Genomic DNA, 20,482 nt, shown 5'->3' with positions numbered 1-20,482 from the left:
CAGCATTTAATCCTATCCTGATACCTGCTGAGCTGCCACACCTCAGCCCTGGGAAGTTTCCAGGGAGCACTCTTTAAGCTGGGTCCAGTCACAGTTCAGTAACATGAGCCTAATGAACATATCTAATTGTTTATGTAAAGCAACTTCTTCTTAAAAAAAAAATCTTAAAATGAAAAATCAGTTCAAGTGAGCTGTGTAGCACTGATCTTCCTAAGAAGTGAATGATGAGCTGATGGTATTCTAGCCTAAGGTATGTGGTGACTCTTGGAGCAGTACATTATGCACTTTTATTAAGATTAAAAATACTGAACTTTGAGAATGAATTGGGAAAAAAACTTTCAGTGAAGACAATGTTGCTCGCAGCCATGGAGCAATACAGGTATTTCTTTGTGTGAATTGCTGTAGAGCCAAGGCTTCTACCTCAAGTTCACTTCACTCGTGCCTGTGTTATATAAGCAAGATCCTATTTTAAAGAGCCCAGAATGTATCAATATGCAGTACGACAGAGGAGGAATACAGAATGATTAAGGAGGGATCATTATTTTGTAAACAAGCTGTAAGTATCATTAAAGCCTTTGCTGCAATTAAAAGGTTATTTTGCTTATAGGAAGGATTCTGTTACACAAGGAGAAACCACTTAGTGTTTTGGCTCTGTTTGTCGGTCTGAATTTCCTCTGCTACTGGATCTACATAGAACTAATTGCAATATGAGTGGATTTTTCATGCTTTCACGCTGTTCACAGCTATTCGAGGATCTCTGTGGAAAAGTATGTGCTGCAGTTTCGGGGTCTAGGAAAAAAGACTGCTCCTGCCATCTTGGCTCAAGGACCACAGAATGGGCATGGATCTATGCAGCTGGTTTGTTTCCATGCATGAAAATGCAATTCAAAACCTTCTCTATTTTATGAAGCTTCCTTTGTCCTTGGAGGTGCTTTTTGTTATTTGTAACTCCCTCCTGGGGAGTGTCCCACCTGCATTTCCATATAGCTAACCGCGTACCCTGAAGCAAAGACAGCTGTCCAAGAAAGGATGGGGATGTTAAGAGATGCCAAATAGCTCCAAGATTTCCAATATTTTATCTAAATGAGGAAATCCCACAGATTTTCAGGATTTATTTCTTTCACCAGAATAACATCGAAAACCTCTTGTGCCTTTCTGAAGCTAAATTTCAGCATATTTAAGTATGGCTAAGCTGCTGTAGCCAGTAGAGGTGCACGTGAAGGCACACAGTGTGCATTACCACTAAAGACAGGTTGCATTACAGGCTGGCTAGAGACCCAGATATATACAATAACTGTTTACCCATGTACAATATGCTTGTTTCTAGTAGCTTAGTAACCAACGGAAATCGGAGATCACAAACTGTCACTGCGAAAGAGCAGAGAGTAATTTAAATCCACCTGAGGCTGGTTCACGGGGACTATGTGCTTCTGCTCCTTAAGCAATGTCATACCAGCGCACTAGGCTGAAATGCCACCTTCCTGCTCACGGCAGGGGGAATTAATTTGGTGAGCGGCAATGAGAAGTCGCTCTTACATACGTGAGTCTTCAGTGTGCGCTTTTCTCTTTTTCTTTTTTTTCTTTTTTCTTTTTTTTTTTTTTAACTTGTGGTTTATTTTGTATCTGTGGACAAAGTTAAGATTTGTTCTGCCTGAGTTTCAAAAGCAGGGCAATAATACCAGCACAAAGCATCAGGCCGAGGCAGGAAATTGAAGGGCTGTTCCCAGCTCCGCACCGGTGTGGTGCTGTGTGATCCTGCAGAAGGCAATCAGCACTGGCTATGACGGAGTGCATTCACCTGGAACAGTGATCCTAACTCCCGAGAAAGTCTGGGCTAGTACAGGCATTGGAGTTTAGAGCATGATTAATTTCACCCTAAAATAGATGTCTGAATCATACTTATTTCTCACAGTAATAAATGGGTAATTTAGCTTAACTAGTCTAAAGATATTTACAGTGATGTGAGAGCTGTATCAGCTCACACGATGTATATGACATTCATACAGCACATATGATCGGTGTCAGAGCACGGGGCTCATCTGCTGAGCTCACACATTCTGAATCTGACATCTGTACCTGCGGCAGTCTGCATTCAGCAGCACTGCGCGTGGCAAAATTGCTGCAGATTTTTAACAGTATTTATGAATATCTGGGGACTGTTGTTAGGAAACACCTAGCTCTGATCTCAGCACTGCATTCAATAATAAACAGCACATATTGGGCATGGTTAGGCTGCAACGGGAAGGAAAAAGCAGCTCTGACTCGCTCAGGGTCGCTCCTTCATGCTGCTGTTCCTGCCAAAGGCATCGAGTTACCAAAGCAAAACTCAGACAGGTCTTGGATTTCTGGTCCTCAGTTTGTCTTGTTCACATGGGGATGATTTTACTTACCTATATCAATGAGTAGCTGGAACGTTGAATGAAGACTGTAAGGTGTTGTCCAAGGGCAGTTGATTGCCATACCTAACACGTGTGTTATAGTTCACTTTATGGCTGCAGTTCAGTTCAGCAGCTGTGTGTGTGTTTTTGCGGTTTAGTTTGTGATTATTTATTTATTTCATATGAAAGAGTGAGCAGCAACTTCTAAAGTAAATGAGAAGCTCCAACTTTAAGCTTCTGGTGTACCTCAGTTGCTGGCAGATTACAGAGATGACACAGGGTAGGAAGACACATGGAGTGGTTGTTTCAGCCTGCTGAGGCCGTACTGCTGCCCAAAGCATAACCACAGCCTCACAGCCAGGTCTGGGGAAAAAAATAAAAAGAGAGAGAGAGAGAGGAGGGGAGAGAGAGAGAGAGACTCGTTTTGGGAGTGTAAGTGAGAAACGGAGCTCTGAAAAATCTTTTCATTAGAAGAAAATATCTTCTATGGGTTGAGCTCTTTAAAGGCAACTTGGGAGCTCTTAACACTTATTTTCAATTTGCACTCATGGAAATTAGGTGCCTGGGTGTTTAGGGCAGCTTTCATTGTCTCCACGATAAACCTAATCCATACACTTAGTCACTTTATCTTGCTCTCCTGTTGCTTTGCATTAGTGAAACACGTTGTGGGGAAGAGCCTCCTGAAAACAGCGCTTTGCAATGACCATCAGTTAACATCAGTTTTATTCGTCACATCATTTAGTCTTATCCAAGTCATTTGTAGAGGGGGTGCCTGCTATCAGCTGTTTAGCTCAACAACCTTTAGTGCTCTCCTGGCACTGTGTGCCAAGAGGTACTGGGCTGTCAAAGCCAATATATGCCTCATTACACATCATGAGAAATAAAAAATAATAATATTGCAGTGGGAAAATTGAACTACAGAGATGAAGCGAAGGCAAATTCTGGGCAATCTTGATACTATTGCTTATGATTTAAGGGTTAATAGCGAAGTTGTTGTCCTTCTGAGATACCCCAGGCAAGAACAGGACATATTTGTAAGAGGTGTTAGAAGACAGTCTTAATTGTTTAGAATTTAAGACAGATTGAAGAAAATGGGGGAAAAAGAAGTGTTGAAATGAAGTACAAATTTTAAGGTAGGTGTCCAAGATCAGACAGGAGTTTTCAAAAGGAAGAGGAACATTGTAGTCTGGATTTCCTGCTGCCTGGCCAGTGCTGCAACAGACTTCTGTAATATTTTTTATTGTCGTTATAGAACTGGTTACTTTGTTTTACTGAGACTTAATTGTCAGACACTTAGGAAGGCCCCAGTCACTTTTATCGATGCACAATAGATGGAACTGATCACCAAGTTTGCATAGTTACACTTTGCACTCATTTTGTCTCATTATAAATGGCTGAAGAAGATTTATGGCAAGAGAGAATAACAAATCAGATGTTTCCATTATTGAATATGGTTGCATTGTGAAAACAACTTCCAAACTGATTAGCAAATGAGTGCAACGTGATTGGTAATCCTTTATGAGTGACTGTGATTTAACAGTGCAGCTCTCAGACTGCTGGCATCCCCAGTTGCTCTGGAGGAAACTGATTTAAAAAATAGGAACTCTGATTCAAGGCTCAAGTCTGTCCCACAGCATCCTCTGCTCTGATTGCAAGTCTTGTACCAGTGGAATCCTCCATGGCACAGCTTTTCCCATGAGGAAAGTTAGGAAAGTTTCCACAGTCTCATCATTTCCCAAATTTGTAGGGACTTCACCAGTTGTGTGGCACATGAATATTCAGGTCTCTTCCCCGATGTGTCAGAATATGCAATGAATAATTTATGGCTTTAGAATGAAGTCCTTTCAGCTTTGGAAATGTGTGCATCAACACTGACTTCTCTATTTCCTGGTACTGAAACTGGATCCGAAATATTCTTTGTTCTAAATTCCCAGCTTAACCGAGGAGGCCAGAACACCAAAGTATACAAGCATTTGGTGATGTTATAGCAGCGAAAGTTAAAGGGAATTTAATACTGTGTGTAAATTGTTACCTGCAAAAACAGAATCCTTCCTCTGCTTGTTCTCTGCAGCAAAGGGTGGCAAAGCTGCAATTTATCCAGCATGCAGAAACCTGGCTCTGAAGCACATTGTGCTGCACGTGAAACGCTGCTGCTTTCCAGCTGAAATTCCAGCATTTGGTTCTCTGATCATCAGTGAGCTGGACTGGTTTATGACAGCTTTTTTTTTTTTTTTTTTTTTTTTAATAACTTACATTTATTTCTAGGAACATGTTTCTCTGTTTAATACGTAGAAATTCCTGTCTCAAGACTAGTCAGTGCCAATTTTTGAAGAAGGCTTTTAAAATGTGAGGCATTTGTATCTGTGAAAATAGATTGGTGCCGTTCTTTATGACTGAGCATTAATTATAACAGGCAGTTGCAAGACTGGGATTGTAGGTGCTGCTCAGATTAGTCTTGGCCTTGCATGTTGCTCCTAGAGACTACGTGGGTTGTAGCACATTACAGTCTTCATTTGATTTTGAATTTCGTGAAGTTTAATTTCAAATAATCTGTGATAGACTCATTTACAAGGAAAAACAGTTTTTAGGAGAGCAGTAGAAGAATGGCCAAGGATTTTATAAGTTTCCTTCCCTTATTATTTGTAAAATAATCATTTTTTTCTGTGATTTCCAGTATACATAAATTACCTTAGGACTGTGGACCTCTTTCCTTGGGTGGTTAGCCCACCAGCACTTTCAGTTGCAATCTTGGATTTAACAGCACAATCCTTTATTTTCTGTTCATAGAGAAACCTGCTCTAGGATCACAGTTCTGTTCGGAAACTAGCAAACAATGGAAGCATCTTGACATGCTGGTGAATGTTTGTTTTGCTGAAGCCCTGAGCACTGTTGTCAGGTGATTCAAAGGGAGTCTATTTTCATTTTAAAAAGAAGTAAGTTGAATAATTATCAAGTCAGCATGATACTGTTCAAAATGCTGGCAGTATGAACACTGCAACCTGAAGGCTTAGAACCCACAAGTTAATTGATTAACATTATAACAGGGATTTATTTAGCTTGATATTGTTGGGCTCTGACTCAGTTTATATGGTTACGGATTTCTGAACTGGCTCTGCAGTAACTGCAGATCCCATACAGGGCCCGACTCTACGTGGGTCAGACCGTGGAAGCAGGGATCAGTGCAGTGGTGGCCAGGCCACCCCCTCTGCATTGCACATGCGGAAATCAGCCTTAATGAAGCTTCACGCAGGGAGCATGTCCAATGCCAGAAATAAAGAGAAAAGCCGCACACAGGTGAGGACACGCGAGGCTGTTTACAGGCAGGCTGCTCCCCTGGGTGTGTTACAGAAGCCAGGAGAGACCATGAGGCAGCTGGAGCCTTCAGGAGGGATTTCGGTTGGTGTTGCTGGACTTGTCTCCTCGAGCATGGGGCAGCAGTGGCAAGCAGTCCCAGGCTGCTGGCTGTGGCTCTTGGAGGAGGGGCAGCTCTAGCTGTATGAGGCCAGACACTGCTGTGGAAACTCAGTGTTGAACCTGATTGAACTCTCTGGCATCCCTGCCCTTCTCCTCAGTCCCACTGAGCAGCTTATTCATATGGAGAAACCAGGGAGGGCCAGGCAGATGTGCCTCAGCCGCACGTCTTGGCTTGGGCAGAACAGAGGAAGTCGCGGGGGGGGGGGGGGGGAGATACAAAGTCTTGGAGGTTTTGGAATACTTTTCCCAGAACTGAGAAAGGAGCACAAGATGTGTGTGGGAAAGCTCTAACACATCTCCAAATGGAGATGTTCAGAGAATCACAGCAGTTTCCTTTGGATTTACCCACAAAATCTGGATTGGCTTTCTGTTTTCTGCTGTGTGTGTATTCTATTTTTATCTTTCTGCTCTTGCTTTAGGAACTTCTTTCTACTACATCCTCCCCTCTCCCTCTGATTCTCCTTAGGTTCATTTCTGTTTTGAAGTGCTAAATTAGGACAAAAGTCTTATAGAATAATATATTTTTATGAAACTGCTGCAAGCATGAGGGGCTTGATGCTCTGCACAAGGAGAAGAAACAAACACTTCGGTGATGAGGAGAAAACCAGTATTTAACCTCTGACATGGTGAAAGTATTCCACTTTGACCTGTGTATTATCCAACCTGAAGCCCTACAAAAACATAAAGGAAACACGAGATAAATGAGAATTCTCTCATTAGTGTTTGCAAATTGATCATTAGCTCCCCAGTTGAGATCACCTGTATTTAATTCTCTGGAATAACACACATCTGACAAAGAAAAAAAAATGACAGCAAATGCATTGAGACTTGAGAACAGCTGCCCAGATCATTTTTCTCCATATGGTTAAACAAAATTGTCTTGCTGCACTACCTATAGGATCATTCTGAGGCAGGTGCTGCCTATCTAACAGAGAAGGGAGAGGAAAAAGAAACCTTTATTGCATGCCTAAATATTCACTTCTATTTTGTGCATCGAATGAGGTAATTTGGCTTAAAAACTCTGTAAACGAGAGGTCACACCCAATGAGGAGACGTTTCCCCATGTGAGTTTTTCTGTAGGCTGGAGATCAGTTTGCCAGTTCTCAGCTGCGTGTTTTTGGGGAGGAGCAGAAGTGCCATCTTTTGCAACCCATAACATTTACAGCAACTGCACTTGTCTGCTTTGAGGCTGTGGGAGGTGTGCTGCTGGCAATGGTAAGCAGCAGCAGCAGGGGCTGAAGGCATCCATGAGAGGGTGGGCAAAGCTGGCGTGTGGCACTCTGCTTCAAGCCAGCTTCTACCAGCAGGGAAAGGCTCTTCTGCATCGGGCTCTGACCCCAGGAGGCAGTGCCCTTCCCTACTAACGCTCTTGGATGATGCTCAGGTAGAGAAGGACTTCTACCCTCAAGACTGCCTCTCTTTCCAGAAGGATATGTGCTTTGTAGATATTTTATTAACTGGTATTGAACCTAATGGTCTGGGCTCTGTCATTGTCAAAGCAAATGCATTTTTAGACAAAGTTGTTTACTTAAATCCTTATAATATTGACTGTATCTGAATGAAAATGGCAACATTTCTAAATGAGTAATCTATCTGCAGGATTTTACTTCCAAATTCCAATATCTTTGATAGAGTGGCATTTTTTTCTGAAACAATGATAATAGAGACAAGTGATCTGTGTAGTCTGAACCTCATACACCACTGCTTCCAACCAGCAGTGCCATCCTTCCCCAAGGATGGATTTTTATACTGAAATTATGCAGACTATCTAATTTCACTACCTTACTTCAGTTCAACTAGTATAGCTAGATATTCCTAGAAGTCTTTTGCAACACACCACAAGTTTCAATGCAATTGACATAATCAGTGGAAAATATCGCTCTTCAGAATTCAGGAATAACTGCCTTTGTAACAAAGAATGTGTTGTTAGCATTTAATGTTTCCAGCAATAATATAAACTAGATTGCAGCCAGTCCTCTTATTTCACATAAAAAGACTGATTATTTCCCTTATGTCTCCTACAGACGTATATTTCATTACAAACCTGTGGATTTGTCTGCAGCCAATGATTAAAATTTTGCTTATTTTTGTTTGTTGATGCAACTGAATGAAGTTGTTCCAGGTTCTGCTGGTGTAGCTGAAAGCAGAGTATATCTGTCAGACTTGTTGGTCCTCTGCAAGCCTCCTTGTTCTAGCAGGAAATAAGAGCGCGATGAAGATAAAGGTGCAATGGAGACAAAGAAGTCTGTCAGTCAAATTAATGATAGGTGCCATCCATGCTTGAGAACCAAATCTAAAGCACTTTGCATTGCTGATCTCTTTAATTATGGCAGTTAGACAGATGGAAAGATCATTGTGCAGGTTTTATTTAAGAGGTTCATGCCATTGTAGCTTTTTCTGCCAAGGGTAATCAGTTGCATTAAGGAATTTGCCAGAAAGAACAAATCTGTCTTATTTACAGTTAGCTAAGTTCTAATTATTTCTCCTAAATGGGCAGTCAGATAATAATGTGTAAACACAAAGCAAGGATAGAACTGCAATTACTACACAGCGAATGGCTTTCCCCAAGCTCTGTAATATTTTCAAGCCTTACCAGGTCCCGCAACAAAACCACTCAAACTGGGCGGACCTCAAACCTGTCAAAATTTTTAATCAGCCATTTCTCCCTGGTGTGCAAAGAAGCAGTGAGTTCCTTCTCCATGCTGGTGACTACGTCAAGGACCTTGTATCATGGGAAATGGAATGAAAATGCACAGATCTGCTTCTAACGAGCATGAGAACAAAATCCAGAGTTTCTTCAGCTCTTGCTAGGATTCAGATCCCAAAGCACAAGCGAAATGTAATTAATATCAGGAAAGAAATTTCTGGTTAAAGAAAGCTGGCTAAACCACCTTGTGTACTTAGTGTGCCAAGCTCTTAATGCAGTTTTGTCAAAAATATTACATTAGAAGATTGCAGAAAGCTGCACACTTGAAAAAGTGACCTCAGTTGTAACAAGGGGTTTCTGCTAAAGCCTGGCCTCAGAGGATTGCACCTGTGGCAGCCCGTGCTGCGGTCACCAAACGAGGGTGTGCCATCTGTCTTTTCTGGATTTCACATGAATGGAATGAAAAGTGTCTGTCGCTAATCTTTAGCAGTGGGTTTTAGTACTAGGAGATTAAATTAAAAGCAGGAGCAGCTCTGAGGTCGTGCAGCGACCAGAGGGCAGGAGGAAGAGGATGGGAGGCTGCTCATTGTAGGAGGGGTGGGACAGCTGCCGGCGGTGTGCCTCCAGCAGCCACTCAGTAGCGATGTGCTTACACATGGAGCCCAGAAGCTGCTTGTAGTGCTCCCCAGCTTTCAAGCACTTCGCTGCTGTCCTCACCAAAAGCAAATCAGATTTTAAATGCCTTTCTGGTGCAGTGCAGTTTCCATCATGAAGGTTCTTGAAAGTAACCTTCTTGTCGATCTTGGAACTGAGAAAAAGTGTCAGTTGTGTGCATTTAAATTCATGTCAGAAGAGGTGGAAAGGAGGCAGAAAGTAAAACCTTATTAATATCAGTACAATCATTTATACTGTAATAATGACATAAACAAAACTCTTCAGAGGATTTAGGGCAGTTATCTGGAAGAACATTTCTGTCATCTACCTTTGATGAGAGCTTCAAGGCACATAATAAATGAGCAGATGAAACTTCCTGGAGAAAGTCATGTTTTCAAACATGTCGAAATAACATCTTCAGTTCCTGATAGCAGTGTGCTAAAAGCAAAAGGCAGTTCATTAATAATAGAGAAGGTACTTCCAGATTAATAGGTCTGGCTACAAAAATCTTAAACGTTTCTCTTGAGGATTGCCAATCAGTAAATTAAACTGGCTTCATTTCCAGTGAATTAACATCAAACTAATTTCCAAAACAGTGAAGACTAAAAATAAAAACCAGAAGAATGTGATTCCTCGTACTCCAACTTTGTTTCTTGCAAGTTCTGTCCCCAAGTGTTTTTGCAAATTAAATAGAGTGGTTGAATAGTTAGAGACACAGAGAAAGAAAGCTAGAACAGATAATTGAAGGAGAATAAATGAAATGAATTTGATAAAGTCATGACTGTACACAACATTGAAGTATGATTTGAAAGTAATCCTGAATTAGGGACAAAGGAAAGATGTCTTATGTGCCATGAGAGAGGAGAAATGAGCCTCTTGTCAGTAATAGCCAGATTTGTTAAGTCAAAATGTCCCAGCTAGGTAATGCAGAATGCGATGTCCCAGTGATCTTAGTCAAGCTGTACAAAGTATTTCCTGTAGCTTTAGGCAGTCTCTCAGACATGCTCCAGGTAAGAATAGCCAGAGGACAGCCCAGGAACAGCCTAAAACCTACCCTCATTTCCTCCCCATTAAGCTCTGAGACGCTGAGCAGTTTAAATTTATCAAGCTGAGAAAGGATTCAGGGAAGGCCAGGCCAGTGGAGTGTTTCAGGAGGGGATGTTTTAATCACCACCTGGAGGGCTCTAACATGCTTCTTGCCAGAGGCGTTTATTCCAAAAACTAGTGAATATTTAGAAGGTGGTATTTACAAGAGATGAAGAGATGCCACGGTTTGAGCCATTGCTGCTTTAAAAATTTATCAGATTCAGGCTGGAGCAGCCCGTGAACTAATTACTTTGGGAATGGAATTGTAAAAATGAACAGGAAGTTAATTATGGAGACAGGCAGTCACATTCAGAAGGGTCGGAATAGGAAAGGGACCATGTGAAAATGCACATCTTTTGGGGATGAATGCTCAACTAAGAAAATCAGATTATTCTTGGGCCAACGCCATTCTTTAAGAACATTAGGAACTTGATGATTGCAAGAGGACTACCCTTGCACTTAAAATCAGATATGTGGCCAGGTACCTTCCTGAATCAGGTCTTGTAGAAATTTGGTGCAGTCAGACGATCGTTAGACTTCAGCTGGTAAAGCAAAAGTTGTTTGGTGGAATTAACTGCACTGAAAGAAGGTGAAAGGTTTTCAGAAAAATGTTCCGAAGGACAGCATTGTTTAGCTGTCATTACAACGTTTGATCCTGAGCCTTTTCTTCCTGTTCCAGCAAATATTTCATCAGAGGTAAAGGTTGTGGCTGCTCTAAAAGAAGAGCAGAATGAAGCTTTCTGTTTGAGCTGATCGTGAGAGAGACTGTGAGAGAAAACGTTTCCTATATGACTTCTTAGCTCTGTCTCCATGCAACAGATATTTTTCTCCTGCTTTGGAAATTGCTATCCACATAATGGATCATGTTCTTATCTTAGTTCTGCTTTTGTGATTCCAAACTCATCCTTCTGAAGTCACAGGGGTCATTCAGATATGTATCGACAAAAGCATATTTTTAATTTATATGCACACACATAAAAAAAAAAAAAAAAAAGATACATTGAGTACAATCCTTGCTCCAATAAATTACAGAGAATTTTTCCAATACTTTTAATAGGATCAGGATCGTATGTTACTTCTGTTGAACTGTAGGGAATACCCAGATGATTCACAGTGTGGAAATGAAAGCCAAACACTTTATCCATGTCGGGACTAAGAAAATGTGCTCTCCCCACTAAAAATGATTGCCTATTCTATTGATAACTCTAGTTTAGTACAGAAACCCTTGTTTTATTTCAATATATGAGATGCGTTTATTTGCAGTTTGGGTTCATGTAAGGTTGCTCTAAGCCCCTGGGCATCCCTGTGAATGATTGCATTCATTAACATAGGTGCTAGATATTTCCTGGAAGCGACTTTTGCAAGAAAGATTAACCAGCAAGAAAGAGTTTTGTTATTTCCCCTTTTACGAACTTCTGCTTTATGAACAAGGCATATTAGATATTCCTAAAAAAAATACAGAAAATCTTCTCCTTACAATACCATCAATTAATTCAATTCAATTAAAACGCTGATTTATGCTCTGAAAATTGGTCATTTCTCATTTAGCTACAGAATGCTTCACTTTCCACTTCAGATAGGGAAGAAGTAGTTCACAGTAAATATTATCTCCTCTTTAAACTTTTTTACTGATAGCATGCCTTGAATGCTAGGAATATTGTGTAATCCATTTTCAAGCTGAAATCTATCTTGTAGTCATATCTGTACAATGTAGACCATAGAAATATTAAGCTCAGTGAAAGATTATGTGGCATATAAAGTACAAGAGCCTTTTTACGGTTGACTTTGCATTTGCATCAGCCAAAACTTCATTAACTATCTTAAAGTCTCGGGTACGTTGCTGATGAAAAGCTAATGAAATGAATGAAATTTGAAGAAAGATATGATTATTTTATATAAGTTTTAATATGTCATTTTCCTGTAGAGTTTAAAATTTAGGAAAAAAAAATAATCTGAGTCTGAGCTGTGAAATAGTCCTTCCCTTTATCGTCTAAATTTTTTTTCATATAGTTAGTAAGAAGCAGGGATCCAAACCCTAAAATGATTGATTTTGTTGGAATCCAAGTCATGCCTGCCTCTTTGATCCCTAACAATCTTCCCCCCCAGCTTTTTTTTTTCTTTTTCTCCAGAATGTTCTTATCTTCATTTTGTTTGCTTATTAAAATCCCTGCTTAAGGCAGGGAGTGCTGTTTGGCACCACTGTGTACTAACCCAACCTCCTCCCATTCTGTCGGCGGCAATCTGAGATGCTGAGCGAGGGACTGAAATTATGACATTACAAAGGAGCAGATCATTCTGAGTAGCTGTTCCCCTTCTCTGAGGTTCCTCTAATCTTTTTTCTTTGGAAGGGGTTTGCCTCTCTTCTGCTTTTTATCAGGAAATTCTCAAAGTTAAATTCTAGAGATGGGATGCGAAATACAGCACACACAGACTGAAGTCTTGCCTGGGTAATTTATGCTTTAATTTTTCCAGCTATGCATTTCAATCCTGAAATATATGTTTCTGTGTTCTAACAAATACATGTAAATACAGAGATGGATTTGAATGCAGGGAAGAGATATGAATTGTGAGATATAGTACTGAGTGGCATTGTCAGTGGTATATCATCAGGGTTTTGCTCAGGAGCTGACAACAACTTTTGATGTCTTTATCACTGGTGTCATAATATGGCTTCGTATTTGGAAAAAAAAAAAAAAAAAAAAAGGTAAAAATGGATGGAACAAACTTGTCTGACCTTTCTAGGAGGTCTGACAAAGAATACATACTGGTCTCTGCTGAGATGGCAGCAAAGAGTGGAAGAAGGCAAAGCCCATCTTTCCTGCCTTTGTGCATTCACACAAAGACCAATGACACCCCCAAGGCTCTGGGACGCGTGTCTTTGAAGCAGTCGCTCTCATGTCATGGTGGTGCTGGGCCGAATGTGGGACAAGAAGATGTCTCACTGGTCAATGAGGGGTGCACACCCTGATCGGAAAACCATGGGAAATGTATATTGCGGGCTGTTACTGCTGCCCATGGTGGTCCAGTATGGGAAGCTGCAGTGCAGAAGATGGACCAGTGGATTGAGAGGAGGATTTATATATATATGCATGTACGTATATGGTAGCTCAGTCTGTTCAGGCAATTATTAGGAAGTAAATATCTGCAAATGCAGAAACTGAATGCAGATTTCACGTAGTCTGTAATTAGTCTGACAGTAACTGCCTGAGATCCAAACTGCTGCAGGTCGAGCCCAGCACCCTCTCTATTGCCTGTTTTTCTTCTCTAAATCACAGTGGGTTTAGATTTACATGCTGATGAGTAAGATGACTGAAAAGTTCATTAACTTATAGGAACAGCAAAGCACACCAGATTGTTTAACTCGATTAATCAGAAGTAACTCTCACAACAGATTGAAGAGTATTAGAACAAAAAAGGGTGTCCTCCCTGCATGTGTCTTCCTGCACTGCAGCATGCAGATGGTCATCTCTAAATCTCAAATCTTAAACTGTCAGAAAAAAAAAAAAAAATGTCTTAAGAAATCCCACGTTTACCAGTGACTGCCATGAGCGCATGGCAGCTGCCAAGGTCGAGCCCACGGGAGCAGCAGCTGTTCCCAAGCCCTGGATGAGGGAGCGAAGAGCTGAGCGGCAGCCCTCCCCAGCGCTGCACTCTGGACTTGACAGCATTTTCCAAAAGTTGTTTTATGCAACAACCAAGTTTTTCTGTATTTCTGAAACAATCAGGCTCACCCAGCTGAATTCTTCTCTTACTCTCTTCCTTCCCCTTCCCTCAGCTCTCGGAATGCAAAATCAGCTCCAAAGAGCGAAAGCAGACCCCACAGGAGATAGCTGGGTATCTTCCCTTTCTTTCAGACTTCCACTAAAAGCCCACAGCAATTATAAAAACATGATCTCTCTTTAGTTATGGGCATGTATCAAAGGACTTTATCAGTAACTGCAGCCTGTGCACGTCGGTGAATTTTGTAATGTTCCACATGTAAGGACGCTGAGTGTGGAGACTTAATGTTTTCATCAAAAGGATGGGGGCATCCTGCGCGCTGAGAGCACTTAGCTCTTCTGTGCCTCGGTCAGGATCTGTGAGGACATTCCACAAAAGAAGGAGGGATATATAGCAGGGAAAAGGCCTCGTGCTATTTAGATGTGACAATTCAGACACACTGAAGCGAGGCCTCATTTCTCTTCTTGTCCAGCATTTGTGACAGTGGCTCTGAACGGGAGTTCCTACAATCTGATGCTGAAACACTTTGCTGGGGAAATAGGAGCTGTAATCTCTGTTTAAATTCAGTATTAGGGCTGCATGCCCTTGGTTGCTCTTCTGGCGGTTGTTGAGGCTTAGTTGATTGATTTCTCAGCTGGTGAGCAGGCATCTGTAGAGAAGACATTGATCTCTGCAAAGCTGGTCACATTATGTGCTAGCACAGTAAGCTGCTTAATTCAGGTTTTCAGAGGTACCTGTGAATGAAACTGGGGGCTCTCTCACTCCAGTCCCCCGCTAGCAGTTATGCTGTACAGAGGGTGAACTTCTCACCGCTTTTTATTTCCAAGATGTTGACATATGTTGGAAAATCAGGCATTATAATCTGGCCTTTTGATTTTTAGCTTCGATTTCTATGCTGCTCCTCCTTTTTTTTCCCCCTTCTCTCCCCCCACCTTCCCCACTAACGACAGTGTGTGAACGCCTGTGGATGGTAATCATATAACTGCTGCCTTCCCTTCCTCTCTCCAAACCTTTTCCAAACCAGCATTAACATGTTATAATGATTATCCTCTCATCCCATTTGTTGAGTGGGGCCTTCAAGGTGTGTGTGTGAGACCTGTCTTGGCTTGGTGCAGGGATTTTCTTGTTTTCTGTGTATTCCTGCTACAGGAGGCAACGTTAGACCAATACGTCATCCTTATGAGCAGAGAGGACTGGGGGTGATTAGTGCCCTGACACTGATACACCATACTTTTACGGGCAGGTGTACTCATGAAGTAATTCACCTAATTTCAGTCTCTTTGTTGTGATATGTGTCTGCGGTCAGTGACCGTCGGAGTGGGGAAGAAATGAAACCCCTTTGGAATGAAGCTGCATTTTCTTTGAATTTATCACCGCGAACTGCTTTCAAAAGAAAGCCGAGGAGAGGGGAGATACAGCTGCATATGATGACAAAGGAAATCAGATTTGTTTAAACACAGCTGGAAACAGTGCTGGAGATGACAGAGCTTTGAAATATTTTTTATAGTTAAAGGCAGTAGCTGCGTAAGAACTTCCAAAACAAATTAAATCTCCTCTCAGGCTGACAAGCTTTGTGCACTAACTTCGGGGACCTTTGGCCATGTCTGCATACTGATGCTGCTGTTAACTGCCGGTGTTGCTGCCTTACATTGCTTGTGATGTAAAAAATATTGTTCTTCACTAGTCTGATAAGATAATGATCCTGCTTGTCCTCAGTGTTCCTTTCCTAACCAGCCATAGCACATTCATCTCTTTGGATTGGTATTTCTGCTTTTTGGTTTTCCTCATGGATCTTCATAGTCCTGATCTTATGATGGGTATTAACAGGTAGCCTATGGTGTAGCTCCCTTGCACTGAAAAGGACAGAGACCCCTGTTCTTATGGGGGATGAAATTTTCCTTTTGACTACCATGATAATTTTCTCTGTACTCATCACGGCAGTGTTCTGCCTTGCTGAAAAAAAGAAAAAAGTTCAAAGTTTGATTGCTTTTTATTTAAATTGCAAATACTGATTGTCAAAAATTGCAGTTAACTTTGTAGCTGGCTGGGAAATGCAAAGGTAGATTTGCATATTTTATTTTAAATCTCAAAGTGTTGAAATTCCAGATAAATTTATATGCAAATAAATAACCAGTCCTCTGTATGCTCCTGTGTAAGGAGTGCATGGAAGTATCTCCTGCCCCACAGTGCCTGCGCTTGGAGAAGGACTGCCAGGGCCCACCTACTGCTTTTATAATCTCTGCTTCTGGCAAAGTGGATGCAGCTCAGCAAATGGAGGAGGATTTGTGTGACTATGTGGTCATTTCTGCACCATGTGCTAAGGAGCTCATTCCTCACTGAGAAATACTGATGTGGAAGAGTAAAACCCCATTAGTGCTGCCAGTAAATTTTTTATCGATTTATTTAGAATTACCACTGACACGCCATTTGGATGACAGTAGAAGCAACCTAGCTTGATGATCCAGTGATGCGCTGGAATCGCTGGATTCCTGCTTTCTGGTGCCACCTGTGACACTAAGACAAAGCATACTTTTGGTCAGATACCTTGGTTTCCTTTCTCTCGGTTGACCAGTTTGTGAGTGACAAAGTTTTCCCATTTACCCTGCTGGAGACTTGATGCAAAGGGAAATCAGGACATGAGGAGGAGGCAAGGAGCCTCGCTGCTTGTACTGAAATGTATTGCAGATGAGGCTAGACGGTAATGCGTTACCTGAAAGGCTTTTATTCCTTGCTACCTTAGAGACAGTTAAGCTTTAACACATGCATAGCTGATCTTGACAGCATGTCTGTATCTATTAACTATCATTTACACTGCGGGTTGACTGAGGGGTGCTCTATGCAGGGGAGTGCAATTTTGTTGCCAGAGCATTGATCAAAAGGATTTTCTTTTAATGCAAACAGACAAGCTACAGAGTATGTATGAATGTAAAATGGAGAACTCAAGCACAGAAGGACTTCTCTTCTATTAGAAGATGAATTTATTTCATTAAAAAGGTGGTGAAGGATGTTTGAATTCCACTTTGCACAGCTTCCAGTGAGACTCCACAGGACCCAGGCACCTCTAACGTGTGTGGGAGCTGGGTACATCGCTGCATCATTAAAAACAAAATTGGCATTTGACATTGAATTATTTGACTACAGTGACAAGCCATTAAGCTCCTGTCCTGCAGAGAATCACTTGCATTTTTTTCTCCCCCAAACACGGGGTGTTACGGCCCTTTAAAGGGAAAGGGGGATTTTTGCAGTCCTGGTACTAGAGCTGGTTCTAGGGAGAGCTGGGCTTGTCTGCTGTCTCTGCCATAACCTGTGTATGATTTATGCAAACCACTTACATCCCCTGTGCTTCAGCTGTCTATAAAATTTATTACAAAATGAGAACAGTACGAACCCTCTTTTGTGTCTGGGGGAAGTGGCTGTTTCCGTGTGTTTGAACAGATCTAACCCAGTAGGGGCCCAGGTTTGTGTGATGCCTACAATGAAAAAAATGCAGTAATGGTAATAAAATGCAAATTTCCATAATCTGCTTGATGATGTTTCCTGAAGAAAACATTACTTTATCTGAGAAAGTTGTTTGTAATTGGATGTAATTGCCTGCAAGGACTACTAGCTCACATGCTTTCTAGAACTGATATGTATTAAAAGCTGAACTGCTTCTTCTGCTCCTCAGGGTGAGAGCATTTCAGTGCTTAATTACTCATCCTAAAGAATATACGTTCGTCTGCACTAGAGTCACAGACTCTACTGCCGCTGTAGTCATGAGACAGGTGTACAAGGATGCAGCCTGTGCCAGCAGTGACTTGTCACAGCACAGCCACAGGGCTGCAACGATTTGGGAAATGATGTGGTCCTTAAAGCAGCAAGGAGGTGCTGACGTTATGTGACTTACACAACTGATAGCTCCTCCCCAGCCCCGTTTATTGGGCTTGTGAGACTGGCTACTTATGTGTTTCAGCAAGTGCTTGCAAACAGTGTAGCTGCATGGGAGCCACACACCCTCTGAACTTGTCTCATCTCCTCCTGAGCAGGGAGAAGTAGCCAAGGGAGCACTCTGCAAACAGAGCAGCACAGCTTCCAGTGCGAGAACAAATCTGTTCAGATCAATATTGCATCACACAGAGTGGGCATGGCTTTGGAAAACCAGCAGAGTCTCTCCGTATCATTTAACAAAATAGCACTCTTGCTATTTAAAAACACCAGTTTTGGTCCAGAAAAAGTTTCAAACTTTTCTTTTTTTTTTTTTTTTTTTCTTTTTTTCCCAACAACAGAAAAAAATTCTGCCTAAAGTTTCCATTGCCTATGTATAAGAACAGGATGTGGTAGTTCCCTCTAATATCCATCCCTCAGCTGAGGCTGCTGGATAGTGTCAGTGGGTAAGATGAGGACATCAGTTGACTGAGAACTGGATGGCAGCCATGAGCTCACATCACATACGCCATCAGACAGCTTTGAAATTTGGCACGCTGTCAAGTCAGGACGTAGTTGATCTTACACTCTGTGCCATACCACACTACCCTGCCCTGAGCTACTGAGATTCAGTTTTAAAAAACTTTATGGGTAACTATCCCTGTTGATTCTTTGGTGCTGATCCTCTACTACCTTGTCACTAATATTAAAGTGATATTTTGAATACTTAATTGCAATTTAACTTAATGTTGCTTATAAATCTGAGACATGTTTTTCTGTTTTCCAGATGCCTCCCAAATAGCTGATGGAAGTTACCTTCATAGATACCTTTCTGAAATTCCGGTTTAAAAGGCAGAAACCATGACAGAGAAATTGGCTTATCCATCGGAACTCCGAGTGGTAAGAGGCTTCACTTCTTTTAATGGTTTTGTTATGCTGGAAAATCAAGTCCTTAAATCAGACCACCTCCTTCGTATCAAAATTAGACTGATTTCAGTACAACTTAGTAAAGAACATCTGTGGCTATACCCAGTATGTCATTAGAGTGTATCAACCAAATGAAGGGACTGTACGTGGTATTTAATTTGAGAGATGCCTGTGGTGCAGTTATATTTTTTCCTAATGATACATATAATAAAGAAAAAGTATGTGATAGTTTCAAGTACGTGATGCACTTAACTCCTCTTTATGCCATAGCATCTGTAAAGCCCACAGAAATTATTCTGCGGAGGGTAGAGAGCTTCTCGAATTTGTGTTACCTGTGTATCTGAGTATTTCTTCATTGGAAATATTTGAATCTATTCTAAAAATAAAAGTACTTGAATCTGGGCTGGTTCAAGTCCTTCATTAAGACCCAGTAGTGAATAATTTTACATCTCTTTTTTTCTGAAGTACAGATGTCTTACTGGAGCTGCTGAGGTATTGCGAAAACTTTAATCTCTCTTCTCTTGTGAGAAATGTAGCAGAGGAGAGTATCATGGGTTGATTGTGATTATTTAATCCCTTCCAACAGTTCGTTAAAATGGGCATTTTCACTCATACCTAGTAATTTCTGAAGGGTACCATCAGAGAATGCTCTTTAACATTTCGTGGTTGGGGACGTAATCTGAAACCCAGGGCACACAAGCACTTGCATTGACCAAAGTCTTGGGACATCTGTCAATGTTTTCAGAGGCAACAAAGGAGAAGCAGTCAGAGAATTTATGGACAGCCTATTACAGCATTAAAGGAATACACAAAACTTCAAAGTTTTGTGGGCTGTAGTAAACATAATGTCTCACATACTTTGTGGGCTTAGATGAAGACGAAAAATGGGTGTTCTGGTGTCTCTGAAAGATTACTGCAAATGGTCCTCCCAGCTGGGAAAGATGGGAATGCAGGGAGAAATATGTTTAACTGTTCTCACTTTAAAGGGATACTGGAATTAAATGGTCTGGGTTGAAATTTGGAGACAATTTCTGGCAAGAGTACTGAAGCCAGTTTATAAACTTGAGGTCAAGGAGCTTTGGCTACATGTTACATATGAGTGAGTGGAAAATATGATATTGTAATGTGTCAAACCAGGTGGAGTAGGTAATATGCATCTCTAAACTGATGGGTCTGTCAGTGGCTTGGAAAAGATAGATGGCGTTTTCGGAAGTTCAGTTTAAAGTCCAACAACAATTGAAACTAAGCAGTATAGAACAAGAGGGGATAATCATGTTATAAACCATGCTACTGAAAGTTCACTGGGAACACTGGGAACTGGACCATAAAATGACTGAAAATAGGCACCATATTCTTTCAGCTGCAGATATCAGTAGCTACTGAACCCTTCCTAGGCAGAGAACATTGTCAGGAGCCTGTGATTAAAATCAATTACTGCCTAGGCAGCTTACCATCTGGAGGGGGGAAAGCTTTCACTCTCTCTAAGCTTGTGCATCTAATTTTTAGTTGTGAAAAACTCAGCCAATCCACTGTGTTCAGTAACTCAGCCACTTCTGTAGGTTTCTGTTTACAAAGATAAAACTAGAGATAATTATCTCATTTATCATTAATGTATTAATCTAGATTTTAAACTAATTAGTTTTAGGAGCTGTAGAGAAATTTCAGGGAAAAATATCTCTGTGCTATCTGTGTT

At 41.2% G+C, this 20,482-nt stretch overlaps 1 long non-coding RNA gene across 1 annotated transcript in view; it reads left to right on the top strand.

The window, feature by feature from the left end:
* The first annotated feature begins 1,328 nt into the window (after positions 1–1,328).
* Positions 1,329–20,482, top strand: part of LOC118171677 — a 64,823-nt gene continuing 45,669 nt past the window's right edge. The window contains exons 1-2 of the long non-coding RNA XR_004753314.1: positions 1,329–1,446; positions 18,650–18,762. This is a non-coding gene — a long non-coding RNA (uncharacterized LOC118171677). The remainder of the gene's footprint in view (positions 1,447–18,649; positions 18,763–20,482) is intronic.

The sequence above is a fragment of the Oxyura jamaicensis genome, chromosome 9 (assembly GCF_011077185.1).
Source record: "Oxyura jamaicensis isolate SHBP4307 breed ruddy duck chromosome 9, BPBGC_Ojam_1.0, whole genome shotgun sequence".
Lineage (NCBI taxonomy): Eukaryota > Metazoa > Chordata > Aves > Anseriformes > Anatidae > Oxyura > Oxyura jamaicensis.
The sequence above is the reverse complement of the archived record's forward strand: the minus strand, read 5'-3'. Positions and strand labels throughout refer to the sequence as shown.